The sequence below is a fragment of the Amborella trichopoda genome, chromosome 9 (assembly GCF_054954075.1).
Source record: "Amborella trichopoda isolate Santa Cruz 75 chromosome 9, AtrichopodaSantaCruz75HAP2 v2.0, whole genome shotgun sequence".
Taxonomy (NCBI): domain Eukaryota; kingdom Viridiplantae; phylum Streptophyta; class Magnoliopsida; order Amborellales; family Amborellaceae; genus Amborella; species Amborella trichopoda.
The window spans coordinates 51321944-51339460 of NC_142344.1; the positions used below are offsets into that span (position 1 = coordinate 51321944).

At 34.5% G+C, this 17517-nt stretch overlaps 1 long non-coding RNA gene across 1 annotated transcript; it reads left to right on the forward strand.

Moving 5' to 3' along the window:
* The first annotated feature begins 14677 nt into the window (after positions 1-14677).
* On the forward strand, positions 14678-15979 carry LOC148780645 (uncharacterized). Its single transcript, XR_016041712.1, has 2 exons — positions 14678-15014; positions 15459-15979. It is a non-coding gene; the product is annotated as an uncharacterized LOC148780645 (long non-coding RNA).
* Positions 15980-17517: the final 1538 nt, after the last annotated feature.

Consider the following 17517-nt stretch of genomic DNA (forward strand, 5'->3'; position numbering starts at 1 on the left):
CTATCTCACAGATCCAAATGATGCGAAGTCTACATTGGATATGTATTCATGCATGAAGGGGTTGCAGTTTCTTGGAAATCAAAGAAACAAGATATGACAAAATTGTCCACCATGGAGGCAGAGTACGTGGTATGCTGTTTGGTGATCGATGAGGCTATATAGATTAAGAAATTTCTTAATCGACATGACTTTCACCTCGTACTATGTGAGGCAGTAAGAATTTTCTGCGACAACATGGTCGCGATATGCATGTCAAAGGAGCCACGATTCTATAAGAACTCCAAGAATATAAAACTATTTTTTTATCACTAGAGGAATGAGGTGAAATTGAGAAAGATCGAGATCCATATAAACTAAATATTTCAATGGGAGCACGTGCTAGTATTTGACATGCCAGATAGAATAACAAACTATAATGTTGTTCACCCATGGAACCTAAATGTGTGGTGCTGATTGTATGGCTACAAAAGGGAGCTGCTTATTTGAAGAACTCTTTTGAGCCCATGAACATACGACCTTATACGATGAGGAAACGTGATGGTCTTCTGCGATAATAGATCCATGATTCACGATACGATGTGAAAGATGAGCTACGACCACTTTTGAGAAGAGATCCGAGCAGCAAAGAAAAAAATGTGTTGCCTCTATAAATCTTTTTGTGAAAGGATTGATGTCGAAAGCTAAGATTAATGTATTGAGAGAATAAGTAAAAATGCTTGAGAGATATTGTAATTGGGAAAGAGAGATGGGAATGAGAGAAAGTGAGAACGAGAGAATGTAAAGCCTTCAAAGGTCAAGTGGAAGATGTTGGGTTTATGTGGCCTTTTAAAGCTTTATGAGTGCTTGTAAACTGAAATAATATAGTAGAACATGAACTCAATGGGAGTATGATCCCTTGTGGACCATACTAAGCAAATAATATTTGCTGATACCGGATTGTGCTTGACGATCTAGGCCAGTCGGTTGGAAAACTCAATGTATCTGGGCATAGAGAACAAACCGAGAAGGGTTCTGGGTTATCCCTTGATGAGTGGCATGCATGGGTGGCGCGCCCCACCTCTTGGTTATTTGCTTTGTTGTCAAGTTATTCAAATTTAGGAGAGGTATCTTGTGGCATGTGATCTAATATTAGATATGGAAAAGATTAATCGTATCTTATCCTAAATATTGAAAGCATATCTTGACTTGACATATCTTTGAATAGTATGGGAAAGAATATGGTATTTTATGAAATGAATAATATTTAAATAAGATTCAATTTATTTAAATATATTGATGGGAAAATGGTTTAAGAAAAGGGGGATAATGGTCCAAGCACCTTCCATAATGTTGATGGCCCATCTATGGAATGGATGGCTCAAATCTCTCACCCCACAAAACACATTGATCAACGGTCTATATTCAATCTCAAGAAAGAGACAAACTATAAGAAACCTTAAACCTAATTTTTCTCTATAAATAGGGTTGCACACTCTTCCCATTCTCTACATTTTCCTCTCTCCCACAACTATCTCTCTCCTCTCCAATAGGGGCACACCCCACTCTCTTTCCTCTGGGTCCCTCTCTCTCTCTCCAACTTTCTCTCTTTAACGCTCTCTCTCCTAAGCTTTAGAGGGGCACGCCCCGCCCTTAGGTCTCCCACTTGCTCTCTCCTAAGCCTCTAAAGGGGCACGCCCCAACCCTAAGTCTCCCACTTTCTCTCTCATGCTTTAAAAATACCAAGGGTTGGGAAATTAGGAATAAGCCAATAAAATTTTGAGGGTTAGAATTTGTAGAGATTCAAACGTGAATACTCAGTTTAGCCGAAATTTGCTTTCCCTGTTTGAGATTGAAGCTAAACCATTGATCCCGTGGATGTTGGTGACTCCGTGTGAGGTGTGATAAGCCAGGTTGATGTAATTTTCGACACGTTTTTTTTTGTTTTTTCATTTCTTGCTATATTTAATTATATTGGTTTTAGATTCCCAAGCATAAGAATTGAAGATATTTTCTTTTTAAAAAAAATATTATTTATTGGCATAAAGGTTTTTAAGATCTTGGATTTGTTAGTTTTATTTTCTTTGAAGTAAGAATTATTGTAACAAGACTACTTGTAAGTGATCTTTGCCAAAAGAAAAGAAAATGAGTGAAAAGAAGAAAAATAAAAAATATATATTCCCCGACAAGATCACATTAGTCTTTCTTTCAATATCCACCGAATCTGACTCACCAACTATGATTGGACTCAAATCCACCAATGTCATGAACAACCAACCATTGTTCAGAGTGGGTTGGCTACACCTGTACACCATCTCCTCGAACCTCTTTCCATTCAAACGTTTTTAACGTATCTTATATGCTAGTTTCTTGATTTCCTCTTGAGATCATTGAGTTCTTCCCATGTTACTTTCTCACTATTGCAACCACAAACTCAACCTCTTCTGCTAGTTGTAGCGCAACCTTGTAGCATACCCTTAGGTACTTGAGGAATGTTGGATTTGGTGCTATTTAAAATCACCCACATAATAAAATCCCATATCGTATAAAATTGATATTGATATTTGATAAATTTCCTAAATGAAATAAAACTCCAAAAATAAAAAATAGAAATCCAAAAACGATTAGGACTCTTGGATGTATCTCATGGTTTTGACATATATGTAAAATCTATATAAAGTTTCCTATTCAGTAAGGACTATTAATCTTATGTATATGGGATGAAAGAGCAGATAATTTGTGTCATCATATGGGGGAGTAGTGGTGCAGATAATTTGTGTCATCATATGAATATATCTCTTATGTTTGGGTTATCAAATGGGATAATGGTGGTTCCTTTAGAGAGAGAGGGAGGCATGGACTTCTTGTGCATAAGATACAAGATTTCCTTTTAAAGAAAAGAGAGCCTCAAATGGAGAAAAACATTGCGATGGTACCTCCTGTAGCTTCTTATAGATTGAAAACATTGTGACGGTACCTCTTGTAGACTTTGAATATTGAGATGATTGTTTCTTCTAGAGAAGCGGCTCCCATGGAGATTTTGGATTGTTTCCCTTTTTAGTTAAAGAGAAAGTCACTTTCTTGTTGCTCTCGTATCTCTATCTAGTGTCGTCAATAATGGTTGTTAGAAGAATAATTGCCAGAAGTAAAGAGAAGGAATGGAGAGTGGTTTAAAAAGGTTTGTTCGGCTTGGAATTTATCGAGGTTTAGAGAAGTAACTCTATGTTCCAAAATCTTTGATGTAACTTTTATTAGTATAATGGATTTCAGTTTGCCGTGCCCATAGATATAGCCCTCTTGAGGTGAACTACGTAAATCTTTGTGTTCTTGTGGTATGTGTTTCATTTTTTATTTCTCGTATTTTATTTGGCAAAAATCAACCCATCAAGTTTAGAGCTTACACACACAACAGGGAATGGGCCTGCTCCAATACCAGCTAATGTAAAAAGAATTTTGCAAACCAGAAAATCATATAATCTATTAATAAAAAATTAAATAGGAATCCTACAATTCAGACTTCTTAGATCTACACCAGTTAAACCAAAAGTAACATCTCAAAACTCAACTCTCAATAAAAAAAAACAAATAGTGCCCCTATTTATAAAAGACCTTAACTAGAAATCAAGAAATCCTTATTGAATAGGAAGTATTAATTAAAATAAAATTTTTAATGATACTTTTAACCTTGGTAAAGCAAATAATTCTATAAACACTTTAACTAACTTTCCCAAAATTTAATAATAATAACTAAAAAATAAGAGACATAATTGTTTTGCATTCTCCGGAGAAAGTTAGACTCATGTGATCTAGCCGGTGTATGTATATATATATATATTTTAAAAAAATTATTCGCCTTTTTTTTTGTTTTTTTTTCTAGTTAAACTACTTACAAGTAGTCCTTTATTATAATTGACCTAGAAAGAAATAAAGGGAATAAATCTAGAATATAAAAAGATGCCATTAAAACCAATCTTTCTTTAATAATAATAAAAATATATATATAATACTATGCTTGGGAATAACAAAAGACATAAAAAATAAATATGGCAAGAAACAATAAAGTGAATGCCAGAGATTACCCCAATCAAGCTTATTACATCCCACACTGCGTCACCGCTTTCCAATGGCACATAATCAATAGTCAACCTTCAATCTCAAACATGGGAAAGCAAATAGGTCAAACCCTCCAATAGAACAAGAACTTATAACACAAAGATCAAATCTCCAATTAAAGCTTACCATTGATAACTTAGTTGAGAGAGATATCATCTCATTACTAAACCCTTAACCCTTTAGGTCATGCGAGAAATGGCAGAGATAATCACAATGAGTGGGGTGTGCCTCTCTTCAAGCATGGGAGAGAGAGACCCTCTTTACTAGGGCGTGCCCCTCTTAATGAACCAAAGAGAGAGAGACAACATCTGCTTGGGGCGTGCCCATCTAAAGCAATGAGAGAGAGAGTGAGAAAAAAAGAGAGAGAGAGAAGAGATTAGATGTTTAAGATATGGGAGACGGCACCCTTTTATATAGAAGGGGGTTAGGGTCTCTTAAGGTTTCCATATGGTTTGCCTCTTAAGTAAGATTGAATGTGCACCATTGATTTTATGTAACTTGTGGGATGAGAGATATGAGTTATCTATTATATATGTTAGCCATCAAAATCAGATGGAATGTGTTAAAACTTTTATCCTCCATTTTTTAAACTAATTTTTCATTAATTAAATTAAACAAAAAAATCAATAATAATATTGTGCTTTCTTATTGTCGTGCACAAGCCTCTTGATACTTTTCATAATTTAAACATTCCATGAAATCAAATTTTCTAAAATACAATATCTTTTCCTTCAAGTCATTAAGTTTAAATCAACAAAATAGAAAGTGAGACAAGGGTGGGGCGTGCCACCCTATGTGCCAACTCCATGGGCCCCACCAAGATGGTATAGTGGGCCCATGTATACTAATAGGCCCCCCATGTACAAATAAAATATTTTTAAAATTAATTAATGATTTGTAAATTAAAATCCACATGAATATTTAAAACATTGTAAATTCAATATCTTTGTATTTATAAATCCAAATTTCATAAATAAAATATCCAGATATTAAAAAAAATCAAATAATAATTTTAAAAATCAAATAACACTAAAACAAATATAATTAAATGTTGTTGATGATAATTGGATCCATATGATCTATGAATAATTCAATTCTAAAGCACTCTACCTTCTACTGTAGACTACGGCCCACACTTGCTTTCTCAAACTGACCCAGCAGTTCCCATGACCAACTGTCTATCGCAGAGGCTCATGATTGGGTTGTCAAAGTCAGCCAATAGACAAGGGGATATAATCTCAGTAAATAAATTTCAAGTTCTCCCTTAGAAATGAACCAATGTCACCTAGACCTGATGCAACTATGACTCTGTGGTGCTTAGGGATAATTTCTTGTACATGTATATGCTTCACCCTCAAAGGTGGTTCGCTTTTTCAATATGGCTATCATACGTACATGTTCTGTGATGGTACGCAGATGAGGCTTTAACCCATGTCTCTGAGGGCCACCAGCACACACAGGCCACACAGTCCCTTGACTCATTCATCTGAGTATAATCCGGCCTCATCAAGAGATGACCTGTTATGACCTTTATTGGTTTAATATCTATGCCCATATAACATGGGTTTTTTTCCAACCGGCTAGCCCAGCACATCAAGCCCAGTCCGGTATCAGCAAATATAATTTGCTTATTATAGTCCACATAGGGTCATACTCCCACTGAGTTCAAGTTTCATTATATCAAAAAGGCCTTTAATGACCACATATACCCAACACCAGGGCACTCTTAAACAACCATTAATTTACATCCATTTTTTATATGCTTCCCACGTGATGCCTGTGTCTAATCTATTACAACAAGAATAGGAAGTGTAGTGCTTTACGAAAAAGAAGGAAAACGTTAATCTCCTCCTCCCAGCCTTCATCTCCTTGTTATGGCTTGTCATCATCTTGTTTTCAAGGGAACCATTGTTAAGCCTTCCTGGCAGCTGTTATACAATGATAAACACTGTAGACCTCCCTCTTTTTTTGGGATTATTCAATAGGGAAGATGGCCCCTATTCGTTTCTTCAAATAGTTTAAGAGTTAGCTTTTTGAAGATGTTAATGAAGTAATGTCAATAAGAATCGAAACCACAACATGGTGACTAGGGTGTGGGGATGCTACCACCATGACCCCGGCACCCTAGACCATCCTCTTGCCACTACTGGATCACATTCATAGTGGGAGGGGAGGATGGTTATAGGATAGTGGAACTTGTTGTTTTCAAAGAAAACTCACAATGTGACAATGAATGGTTGCATAGAAGTATATTTTTGCATCGGAAAAGTATAGAATGAGACTATTTACTTTTGGTACAAAATGAGACATTAATCTTGACCATTCCATGTGAAATTGGATGGTTGTAATTATTCTATTGACCAAGCTCAAACTTCAAAAGAAATTTTTTCGAACTTCGTGATACATCCAAGCTATTAAACTTCACATCGGATGGTTATAAGTAATTGTGACCACCTTGTATCAAAAATAAATGGTCTCATTGTATACAATCCCTTTAACATATTATCCTTCGTATGGTGATCCAAATAGTTACATACAAGTGAAGTTTGTGCTCGCCCGGTAATCAAGCAATTACTTTGAAGTATATTTTTTATTCTCGAACCTTTTTGGAAGCTCTTCTTGATACTATGTCACAATCTTGAAGATAGCAGCACTTCATGTTATTTAAGGTTGCATGAACTGTATGCCATAGAAATAAGGTGCACCTCAAAAATTCATCCTACAAGGTTGTTCCTACACTGAAAAACCTTACAAATTATCATCTTAGCCTCGAGATATATGGTTATTTTTGAAAAAAAAAAAAAAAAAGATTTCGAGTCTTAAAAATTGTGCATCTTAGAACATATAATTATTTAGACCATCCATCTTCATAATTTTTTAGTGTTTTTTGGATATGCTCGGCCTGTATCACTTTTCAACCTTTAAATTTTAAAATTTGGTCTAAAAATAGATTTACAGGTCATCGAAAGGGTTGATGGCACGTAAACTATATCTTTTACCAAGATTTAGAGATGCGCCTTATTTTGATTGTTTAAGATTGACAACTTATACAAACCATTTTTTTTTTTTTAATATTAAAATTGTCCTTCGAGACTTCCAACAGTAGAGACTCGCTGAATAATATCAGACATATCCTCTGGGACCTCCAACAATAGAAAGTCATTGAATAAATATAGGATGTACCCTTTGAGACCTCTGACTGTAGGTCACTGAAGTTTCCCTCTGAGGCTTCCCACAGTTGGGAGTATTCACTTTTACTCATATGGGGAATGTTAAGGTGCCTAATTAGACGATGAGTAACATAGTTCCATACATTTAGTTTTATGGTCCATGCTGTTCTTTCTCCTAGATTGCTTATTTTCTCTCCTGGATGCTGACAAGGAATGTTGGATGGTGTTCATACCACGAAGCATGTAGACATGAACCATCTGGGGCTTTGGCTAATCTTAACATGAGTCTTAATAAACCTAAGTAACAGAGGCAAGAGCCACATATAGTAGAGGTCACACTTGACCGGGGCTGTATTGGAAGCATGATTCATATTTATCAGGCGTAAGTTGTATGAATCGTACATGGCATATTATACCAACAACGTAGGTCATACTTGACATTTAATACAAAGAGGTTACAATCACTTTTGTCTGTTAGAATTCATATCAAAATATAGCTCTTACTTGTATGGAAATTATTCCCTATTCAATAATGGAAAATTACTTTGTGTATCAGGGGATGCACTTCTACAATAGCATCCCCTAACACATTAGACATCCACCTTGTAGACTGATGTCACAAAATGGTGGTCCCACTATATTTTAAAATCAATGTCAAAACTATAACAATAACATCTCAATTTCTTATTTTTAAAAATCTTTCTATTTTTCGTTTTTATTTTTTTCATTCCTATCCATTATTGTTGATATCTCCATCTTTAAACTTTCTATTCTAAAATCATCTCTAAAATAGATTTTGGAGAGAGAACTCAGTCGAATAGATGAGTCGGCGGACACATGAAATGGAAACCTTATCCTTCAATGATAACCATAAACAACTAAGCAACTAACATTAACACAACTTGTTTGTGCTTGTCAATTTTGGAACCGTACTTGCATAAAATATGCTACCACGTAATGACTACCACTGTAACATGAATCGCCTCCCACCGAGTTGTGTGAGTATCCAAAAAATTGAAAAATTTCGAAAAGTTTGGAAAAAATAATGCTATGTTGTTCATTTTTTTTCTTACACAATTTAGATATATTTGGAAAAAGATAGGTGCGTGTTTTTTGTCATGAATCCTTATTTCTATATTTTCTTTTTGATAATTTTCAAAATGACCCCAACTATAAATATGGTTTTCCAAAATCCACTTTTCTAATTTTTTAAAATTTTTAATTGAAATCCTAAATATTACTTTTTCCTTTTATTTTCCTTGTAATATATTTTTACTTTTAGAAAATATTTTCAATTTTCAATTTATTTAAAGGCTTTTTAGCACTGTGCATGACTTGGTTGAGTAAATCGCTTTGGCCAGGGGCAAGTTTCCAACCAAAGTCCCTTGGTCCAGGCAAGTTTCTATACTCTATTGGCTTTTCAATAATAGCCAGAAAAGAACTGCTATATTTTTTCCTCATTCTGTGGTAGCAGGAGAGAATCTCCCTAAGGTACAGTCTATATTCGTCCTATAGAACACCTCTCTCTCTCTCTTATCTTTTGGGTGGGAGTTATGGAGATGTGCAATTGGAGTTTTATATGATCATCGCATTACCAATGAGCATGAAGGAAAAGTTCTATAAGACAGTTATGAGATCAGCTTTGCTTTATGGGTCAGAATGTTCGACATATAGTTACCTAAATCGCCTATGAGAGTATCGATTCCTCGATTCGACATTTCCCTGGACGAAAGTCTATTCTAAAAGAAAGGAATCACGTTTCCATTTTTGTAGAACACGATTCCACCTAGTTTAGGAACTTCGATTCCTGGATTGCCGGAATCAAGATTCCATATCGAGGACTTTATGATTCTTAGCTACACAAGAATGCGATTTTGCTTGTGAAAAACATTGATTCCAAATTTTTTAGAACTGCGAATTCATATTGTTTAGAATCAAGTTTCTATATCACAGATATCGTGATTCCTTGCTACACAACAATGTGATTCTACTTATGCTAAACGTTGATTCAAAGTATTAACGAATTTTGAATCCATGTTGTCAGGAAGTAAGATGAGAGCGCGAGAGAATTTGAAGTTGTTGCATATAGCAATAAAATCAAAAGTTAAAATATGAGTACTATGCGAGCATAGGGAGAGCAGAAACCCTTCGATATGTGCTCAATCATGAGTGAGCGCGACATGTATGAGAGTGTGAGAAAATTTGAAGTTGTTGTACACGGCAATAAAATCAAATTTTAAAATATAAGTAATATGTTAAATTTTTTATTTTCTTATTTACTAATTTCCATCCTTCATGCCATGTTACTTTTTAAGAACTCTTACCAAGAATAAATAATACTAAAAAATATGTTACTTCAAATTTAATAATATTTGGTCAATGGTGTGGGTACTAAACTACTAATATAATAATGTTTAATATATGATCAACACCATCATTTCTTCAAGTTGAAAAAGACGATAAAAATGCTTTTATTTAAGTAAAGAAGAAGATAATAAGGATATGAGCAAAGTGCCATGTGTGGTGTTTTAGGTTAAATTAATTATTAAATATCAGAGAAATGGACTAAAAATTGAATAACTCAATTTTCAAAAGTTAAAAGACTCAAAACTACATTTAACAAAGAATGATTACTATGTCATGTACTTATTTTATAATTCAAAGAAATGAGATAAATAGAATTTGACATTGTTCTCACTCCTTGTATACCATAGACTAGCTCCAGACCTTGTAGGCATATTAGGGTTATCGGTAGAACGAGTCTATTGTATGGGATTATCCACAATAATATCATAAAGGTTGACATTAGTACTTGGAGTCTTGGATTGAGTATATACAAATCAAAATTTGCTCTTGTAGCAATGGATAAATTTATATATTTTCTGAATACTTTTCTCATATAGCGGAGGGAATTGATTCGCAATTCTAGTAAAGGGGAGAATCTCGATTCCAATATGGGGAGAATCCCGATTTCGGAATGGCGAAAATGTTGATTCCAAGTTGATGGGGACAACAATTTTAGAATTTTAGAAATCACGATTCCTTATTTTTAAGAATCACGATTCCATATTTTTAGGATTCACGATTCTAGCAACCACCGAAATAAGTAGGGTCATGTGTGATTCCATATAGGTATGAAACGCGATTTCAACATGAAGGGACATCGATTCTTGCAAATAGGAAACACGATTCCTAATTTTTTGAATCGCGAATCCGAAATAATGAGAATCATTTTTCTCAAATCCGAATCGTACGGATAACGATTCCTATATTCTGAAACTTCTGATACACCCGATTTCGTGATTTCGATTCCAGAAACGATTCGAAATCAATAACTATAGTTCGACGATCAAGAAACAACATACCCATAAGATGAGTGTAGCTGAGATGAAGATGTTAAGATGGAAGAATGACAAGACAAGAAGGGATAGAAGTCGAAATGGATAAAGTAGACATAGATAGGTTAGCCAATGCAATGCAGATCCAGTACAATGCCTATTAAGAGGTTCGAGTTGGTTCAAGTGGAAAGCACATGGTTGAAAGTAGTGAGAAAAGATATGAAGATTTATGACCTCATTGAGGGCATGGCCCCTGATCGAGCAAAATGGCAGACTAAGATTCATGTAGCCGGCCCCAAATAGATAGAAAAAAGCTCTGATGATCATGATGATGAGAACCTCTCTCTCATGTGGATGCCCTCATAACGTGCCAAAATTATACTTTACGCAGAAATTTTTTCTGATGAGAATGCCTCCAGGCACGTTCGAACATTATTTGTCAAGTAAAAAAAATTCAAGCATCCCTTTTTTTTTCTTTTTCTTTTTTTCTTTTTAATTTAGGCATCCTATCAACAACACTTAATCTTTAGGGAAAGGTTTCTATACTTCCCCTACATTATAGAAGAACTATGCTCCCCCTACCGTACAACCGTCAAATTTTGATCAAGAGAGGCACTCACCATTTGATCTTAGATTCGACGACTCAAAGTATTTTATTTTTAGTTTTTTTTATAAACATTTTATAAATGTGAAATTTGGTATGTGTCATCTTCTCATTGTGGCGCACCTATGAACAATATTAAAAATAATTTTTTGATAAAATATAATGACCAAAATACCCCTTAAAAATTTCATGGGTATTTTAGTCATTTTATTTTATTGAAAATATTTTTTTTATATTTTTCGTTAGTGCGAGTTTAATAGAAGATTGGATGTCCAAAATTTAGTGTCAAAATAGTTTAGATAAATTAAAAATAAAATAATGTAGAGACATGACATTGTGATTGGGACAATCTTAACCCTCCATTCAAAATGTACGGTTGAATAAAGGGAAATATATAAATTTTATGTTGTAGGAGAAACGTAGAAAGCTTGCCCTAATCTTTATTCCAGCCCAATGTCTAAATTCCAAGCCCAAACCGTAAATGCGAAAAAGGACAAAAGAACTCCATGTTAGCATTGTTGGGAAAAAGCCCCATCAAAGAAGGCGGCTTGATAAGGAGATAAAAAGAGATGCATCATCATTACTTTAGCATCCACTTGATTAATCTGCAAATAGTCTAATTAAGCCTAACCAAAATCCAAAAGCTGAAACATTTCGGGTAAAAAATAAACCCTAAACCTAATTGTTGGGGCAACTTTGATAAAGAAGAGGAAAAAAGAGAAACCATCACATAGTCTTAAAACCTTATCTCCAAATTTCTTTTCTTCTCTTTTGACGTACCCTCTTTCCTTACATGCATCCATGTCTTAATCCAAAAAGGTATAATAAAAAAGTGGGAATGGTTAATATGCACATGGTCTCACATAGATCCACCATATTGTTGTCTACATATGGGAAGGCATGTAAAATGTGTGGCCAATAGTGAGCAATCAAAAACTATAAATTCATAAATAAACCACAAAAGTACTATGACTAACCTTTTTTTTTTTTTTAAAAAACTAACCTTTTGTTTGTTACTAATGTGATATTCATCATAAAATTTGTTTGGGTGCTCTCATCTTAAAATGAATTGTAAAAGAAAGCATATCAAGTTCTATAAAAGGTTAAACTTTGAAAAAATATCTCCATACCCCATATTTTTAAGTTTTATTTCACAATAAACTCAAAGTTTTAAAAGATATCTTGGGGCATAAAAATTGTAGAGTTTATTTTTTCTAACCCCTGAATTAATTTAAATTTGTTTTTTTAGGCCAAACAAATCTAAAAAGACATATATTTTCTACAAGCCATCTTCTCAAACTTCTAAAGAGAGAGAAGGGCTTCATGGAAATGAGAGGTTATCGGGAGGAGAGAGTGAGGTGTTTGGAAAAACATGGGATGAGAGAGAAGTGAGAGATACATGAATAGAGAGAAAGAGAGAAGTTTGAGGTATATAAGTGAAGAGAGAGAAAGGGATTGGGTTTAAAAAGAGTATGTCCTTCTCATATTTGTTTAGGTTAAAAAATAGGTTTAAAATGGCCAAGAGGTTAGAATAAATTTTTGAAACATTCAGTTTATCAATAAATGAAACCTAAAAATAAAGAGTACGGAGATAGTTTTCCTTAAACTTTACCACCCATGTTAGATACATTTGTGATAAAGTTGGGGAGGTGGGGCCAACGGTTATGAGGAGGAACCCATGTACGCCTTACTCTCATTGTCTTTTAAAATGAATGGCCACAAATGCCCCAGAGCCTCAAAATAAATAAGTAAATAAATATATCTATATAGAGACAGCACTACACAACACCTACAGGCAAAAATAAATAGTATTTTGCCTTAAAGGCATGCCACCGTCCTTTTTTCTTGGACGGTAGGGGTTTGGCACCACCACTTACCTATTTTGATCACCACAACAGACATAATAGGTAAGTGCTGGTCAATTTTTTATGTAGGGAAAAAGCTACTCATTTTCATTTGTAGGCATTAGAGAGTGTTTTTAAAAAACAATCTAAAAAAAAAAAAATTCAAAAGAAAAAGTAAAAAAAAGAAGCTTTAAATAAACAAAGAAAAGTTACTTTCTGATTTTTTTATGAAACAAAATCAATAGACCCCAAACAAAAATATGGATGTGGGGGCAAAGAGTAGAAAGAGATACTGTGAGGTGGAGAACATCGACGATCTTAAAGATATGATTTCCTTTATGAATTCCTTTTGGGCCTAACTTAGTTGGTAAGATAAAGAGGGAGAAACTTCAAGATTTGCTCTCTAAACTGGCTAATGCAGACCAGATGTAACACCATTGAACCGAAGGCCACAGCATACCATACCATTTCATATGGCACACCATGTTCATCTTATTTTATTTTGTATTTTAAGTGCACTATTAACGTCATGCGTATTATATATCATACATAAAGGGCTATCCACCGTCCATTCTCACTCATAAAAGGTGGAGAACAATTGTTATTGTGTTGTAAAGTTCCTTACAAGTTGTCAAAGAAACAATAGTTGATCTCCATCGCAGATCACAGCATCTAGTTTACTATTATGTCTTATAGATGGTTTCCATCGTCCATTTCTGATGACGGACGACGGAAATGAATAGCAACTCCACCATCACACAAATGGAGCATTATATTCCGACAAACATCAGAGCCTACATGAAACATACTTTAGGGTCTCATATTGTTCTCGACTGTGTCCAGAAGGAAAAGTAAACAATATGACCATTTTTCTCTACAACAGAAGGTAAAAAATACTCTTAGCTGTAAGATATGAAATTGACCGATAAGAAGGATGTGACTAACTAAACAAAAAGTTTAAAATGAATTCTTTTGAAATTTATGAATACCTCTAGCCGTCTAATTTCATATCAAACAACTACGAGTGATTGTGACCTAGTACTAAAGACAAACGATCTTACAATATACAGTCTTAGCCTAGATACCAAACTTTCGTCCAAAAACACATCCAAGTCTGACCCGAAACATTAAGTATGAGTCAAACATATGATACTCTATTGACATGTGTGTTAATTCAATTCACGAACTTAGTTTTCTTAATGAATAGAAAAACAAGCAAAGTGGACGGTGGAGATAAGGCCATCATCTTACGTGGAAGGACAAAAAAGCATTGGTCCACGTAGAACAATGAGTAGGACTGCATGAGCATCAATACGTTTTTGTGGGTGGGTTGAGGTGTAAAGGTCTGAGGAAGAGATATAATTATTCTCTCTCCCTCTTTTTTATGAAAAAGAGTACCATAGAATCCCTTTCTGTTCCATTCAATGTACAAGCATAGACACCCAAACCTTTATTGGATTCCTTTAGCTCCTCACTCTTTGTGATAATGAATGTTCAACTCTTTGATACCACCCCATGATAAGAGTTAAAGGTGGGGCCTAGGTTTATGATTTTTTCTATTTTTTTCCCTTTTTTTTTTTTGGATATACATTATGAAGCTGTTTATATTTGGTAAATGAAGGACACAATTATGTTGGTTGTCGGATATAAATCGGAGTGACTAGGGTTTGGTACAAAGTTTGGGAAATATCTTTTTAACTTGAGTTCAAAGGCACACTTCAAGCCATCCAATTTCGCCAACAATATTTATAGCTTTGAAAGTAGATGTTCTTATTGTATATTTTTCTTTTTATGGGTGTCTCCTCTCTTGTGAACCATTAATTTAAGAGCACTTTTTGTTAAAGGGAAAGTAGTCCATTTACCAATGGTAGATGGTCAAAAGTGGACTTTAGGGGGCATCCACCATTCAGTCCTGGCAATGGATAGTGGAGATTGCATGTGATCGGGCCCACTGGGACATTTCTTTTGAGTAAGTGATCCTCACTATCATTTCTTTTGAGTAATTATCAGTGACAGGATGAAAGTTAAACACGGACATAATGGTCCAATCTGGAAAAGGTAAATGTTAGAATGGGTCCTTGCATAAAGCCACACCTCATAAATCTAATGGAAAATTAGAGTTCTGGTGCTAGAAAACTTTTAAATTGATAATCTCAACCTTGTCAATTATGAATTTGAAAAAAAAAAAAAAAAAAAATGGTTTTTACCGTGAAACTATCGCATCCCTAAACACATCATCCGAACTATCAATCAAGTGTTCATAGATTTGTTAGATCTGTAATATATATTGGAACTTCATATTCAAATCCCATAATCAGAACTGAAATAGATTTTCAAAATAATAGAGATTTCAGCACTAGAATTGCATTTTCCAGTTGGATTATGATGTCTGACTTTACTTTCTATCCTAAAGGGCAAGCCTCTCGATAACCGCATCCTTCGGAAAAATTCTTACCAGCAACTATCCTTGATTCTGAAAAAGGGAACCGATATTATCTTTGATCAAATCAAAGTGTAAAGATAGCAGCAATTCCTCAAAAGACTAACTCCTATGGGGTCCTATTCACACTCATTCATGCAGCAGTGAGGAAAAAAGAAAAAAGCAAAGAGGTGTGGAATTATCACTCGAGGTGGAACTTCTTTTTACCCTAGTCTAAAGGCAACAAAATCCTCATTAAAGTTTTGATTCACTTCAGTCCTTATGTATATAGATTGGAATTGGGCTTTGATTTAAGTGGTTAGCCATTGATGTCAAGCAATGATACATCTCAAGTTTGATTCCTTCGACTGAACTACCAAAACAAAAAAGTCCTCAGGGCTATAGATATAATATTCTAGTTTTAGACCACTTGAACCAAGTGTTAAAAAGTAAAAGGTGTAAGAATGTCTTAACCAAGAGAGGTGGAACATTGGCCAAACTTTTTGAGCAAATAATATCATTATTCAAAAATCTATTTGTAATAATTTAAGTAAGACGGTGGATAGTAAAAAACCAAATGGATGGGAATTGCCATCAAAATCAAACCTCCAAAAAATTTCCAAAGACTTGAGTCAATTATTTGAATAATTAGGGGGGCTATGCTGCCTAGTTCTTCATTATTGGATAAATGTATCAATTGTGGGGTATTATATATCAACTTTTTTATTTTGATTCATTAAAATTGGAGATTTACCAGTAGCATCAACTGGGGCTCCACTCATGTCTATTGCCTAAAGTCCCCAATGGACTTCTTTCATATCAAAGGTTCTATCACTTTTTTTTTTTCTTTTTTTTGGGATCAGGAAGAGGGGTCAAACAGCTTTTATCGGGACGATATGTGAGTCAAAAGAATGTGGGGAAGGCAGGGTTCGAAAATCGAACTTTGGACCTTGTGGTCCTGAGGGAGCAGCCAACTCAGCTATTACCACCTCTCTCCCTCTCAAATTCAAAACTTACACTCCTAAGGGGCCGTTTGGGTACGTGATAATGCATTATGGGGAAATGGATTGACATGAAATAGCTGATTTTCACTGTTTAGGCACGCAAGATATGAGTATGAATGAAACGAATTACAGCGAATGGCTCAAAATATCATGAAATCCATTTTCTGCCGAAATGGACGAAAAATGAATTACAGGGAGTGACGGGTAATCTATTCCCTGTGGACCTGTATGCATTTATCAACGAAAGCCATTTGAAATCCGTTTAAAAGGCGGTCCATTCCTGTAAAGGCATGTCCATTCTTGCAAGACGGGTCCATTCTTATATATTCCAAGAAGATATTTTGCAGTTTTAATGGAAGCTCCGCTTGAAATATCTTCTATTTTTTTCGTTCAAGCCATTTGTAGTTCTATTTCTTTCAAAGGCGGGTCCATTCTTGCAAAGGCAAGTCCATCCTACAAATTTCAAGAATATGAAATGCAATTTTAATGTAAACTTCTTTTTTTTTTCTTTTTTTTTGTGGGAATTGGCCTTTAGAATTCCTTAGGCTTGCTCCATGAAAAATCCTTTTGCTGATTATAATAAAATAAATAACTTATGAATCATTATGCTAAGTCGATATCTTTTAAGCTTTGGAGATTAGATTGAGTCAGTCAAATCAATTCAAGCAGTACAAAACAAAGATAGTAATGCATTTCCCAGATTTCTTCTAGATATAACCAAACAGTAGCAATGTATTTCTCATATTGCATCCATATACTACCCAAACAACAACAATTTATTTTCAAGTAATACATTACACGCGGACTATATTATGACAGTAATATATTTCATAGATAATATATTTTCAGGTACCGAAGGCTTGGTATAAGTTGCAAACTTTCTTTTAATTTCCTTCCCCAAGGCGGAATAAGTGTTATGCAAAGGGTTGGTATTGCGCCTCACAGTGTGAACATAATGGTTTTTAAAAACCTATATTAACTTGAAACTTGGGCTTGAGCTTATTTTTATATGTAAAATTGAATGAAAATAATTAAAATATGTTAAATAA